The 2,645-nt window shown below is 44.5% G+C and overlaps 1 protein-coding gene across 4 annotated transcripts in view; it reads right to left on the bottom strand.

The window, feature by feature from the left end:
• The window catches only part of LOC116696462 (stromal membrane-associated protein 1), a 226,517-nt gene that overhangs the window by 215,628 nt on the left and 8,244 nt on the right, over positions 1–2,645 (bottom strand). The window lies entirely within an intron of this gene.

The raw sequence follows: 2,645 nt of genomic DNA, 5'->3' as shown, positions 1-2,645 counted from the left end.
GTGGGCCAAATTCTCTGGGCGGGCAAAGCAGAGAAAGGGGAGGTAATCTTGCCCCCATTAATGTTAAAAAACCTCAAAGTGAAACTGTCATGCCATGGGACTGTTAAACCGTGGCTCTGTCCGGTGCATAGCGCCGCCTATGACAATTGTGATTGGTTGAAAGAAATAACAATAAACCAGAGCCCGTTTTTCTCCCATCCTAGAATGCTGTATGGTCTAGACAGACCCTCCTAAAAACACATTTCCTTGTTTCCTCTCTCCTCACATGATTTCCTCCCGTCTCTCTCACGCTTCCTTGGTGGGACAGACACAAGAAATGGAGGCAAATGGAGGAGCCATGGGACTAATTTAAGGGAAATGAGATTCAGCCACTAACTACAGCAGGCAGCATGGAGGACACACAGTGTTTGACCAAACCCTAAACAAACTGATCAATCAAACCAGAGCTTTGTACTCTGGGTGGTCAATCAGCCATCGAGTGAATGCTTGTTTTAAAAATCAATACGATCTAATACACTGCCTCTGCTGTGTTGCTCTGCATTCAGTAAAGAGATTTCAGGGATAATGACTGAAACAAATGACAAAAAGATGGTAATCCACATTAGCTCCATTTAAAAAACATTCATAGCGTCCAGTTTGCAACATGTAGTGACAAGACAGGGGCTCCTGATACTTTGGATTTAACTAACTTCCATCCATCTTCATCCGCTTATCCGGTATCGGGTCGTGGGGGCAGCAGCTCCAGCAGGGGACCCCAAACTTCCCTTTCCCGAGCCACATCAACCAGCTCCAACTGGGGGATGCCGTGGTGTTCCCAGGCCAGGTTGGAGATATAATCTCTCCACCTAGTCCTGGGTCTTCCCCGAGGCCTCCTCCCAGCTGGACGTGCATGGAACACCTCCCTAGGGAGGCGCCCAGGAGGCATCCTTACCAGATGCCCGAACCACCTCAACTGGCTCCTTTCGACGCAAAGGAGCAGCGGCTTACTCCGAGCTCCTCTCGGATGACTGAGCTTCTCACCCTATCTCTAAGGGAGACGCCAGCCACCCTCCTGAGGAAACCCATTTCGGCCACTTGTTCCTAATTAACTTAAAATTCTCTAATATATGTACTGGGGTTGAGTTAATAGTTTCAATTGATTATTTTCTCTCATTTGTTAACGAATGTGCACGTTGGGAACAAGATAAGCTCTTAAAAGACCAGAGGAAATACAGAGCCGAAGAAATCAATGTTGAGTAGCAGAGTGGCTAATGTAGCGTCGGCTGCAGCTAGTAGCAAATTTGTTGTGATGCTAATAGCAGAAATTAAAATGCAACGCAAAAATCTCAAAAAGGACATGCTACACTCATTCAAGCCTCTCTGGCGCCTATCCAGTCACTGAAAGCTCATTTTCAGGAACTTTGAAGCACCAACGACTTGGAGAACCGTTCTCGAAGAGCAAACCTCCACATAATAAATGTGCCAGGTGGCAGTGAACCTAACAGTGGTATGATAACTTTCATTTCCACGCTACTGAAGTACATGATGGTGAACCAGGTGTTTGCCACGTCGGCCGAACTGGACCAGGTGCAGCGTGCTCTAATGCAGAAACTGTATCAGAAGGGAATGTAATTCAGGTTTCTCTACCCTGCGCGCCTACGAGTGTCCTATGGAGGAGAGACACTGACGTTTGAGACACTGACGTTTGAGACACTGACGTTTGAGACACCGTCGGACGCTCGCGTTTTACACTCGGGGGATGAGAGGAAGGCCGGCAATTCTGCTAGTCCTGAACTCGAGGTCTAACTGATCGCCGGCTATTCAAGGACGCCGGGTAAAGTAGCAGTCATGGCTAATGCAGTGTAGCCTAATTCTTGATTTGCAATGTTGCAGGTATGATTAACCCTGGGCGTTACAAGACATTTGTATTTGTTATTTTATTAGGGCATGTTTACGTGTTATTGTGTATGGCTGAATGCTGGAACTTGATTTATGTTTAAATTTTTGGAAGTGTTCAGAAAGGGGATGAATCCTGCATGCTGCCAGTTTGGCAGAGAAAGGGACTGCTTTGGGGTTGCTGTGGCTGATCACTGGACTTTTTGTCTTTTCTTTATTTACTGTAAACCCTTTGGATTTTATTATATATATTTCTGTTGAGGGAGGTCATATTTGAACCAAGCAAGGCATGAACAGTGCATTTATAACTTTATTTTGTGGCTATGGCTAACAATTTAAAGGGTAGGTGTGGGGGGTCAAATTATTATTTAAAAAAAACAGTGGGTTGGACAAATCTTTCACTCTAGCTTTAATTCTAAAAGCAAGAGGAACATCAATACTTTTACACAAGAAAATTCCATTTACCTCCTGTGAACCTGTACGCTCCTAACTGGGAGGATGCGGGGTTTGTCATCAACTTGTCTGTAAATTGCTTGAACTGTGTCATGGACCCCAATTTATTCAGATCTAACCCTAAAGTACATACCCTCTCAAAAATGGCCAGTACCTTTTCAAACTTTTCATCATACTTCTCTCTTTAGATCACAACTACACCAGTCGTCCTCAGTGGCGCTTTAATGCTACATTATTATCAGATGGATAATAGCATATTCACCTTATCAGAATAGAGAAAGAAAGAAAAAAACAGTCAATAGATTTACTGTTTGTTC

The sequence above is a fragment of the Etheostoma spectabile genome, chromosome 10, assembly GCF_008692095.1.
Source record: "Etheostoma spectabile isolate EspeVRDwgs_2016 chromosome 10, UIUC_Espe_1.0, whole genome shotgun sequence".
Lineage (NCBI taxonomy): Eukaryota > Metazoa > Chordata > Actinopteri > Perciformes > Percidae > Etheostoma > Etheostoma spectabile.
Note: the sequence above shows the minus strand (reverse complement) of the source record. Positions and strands in the feature narration are given on the sequence as shown.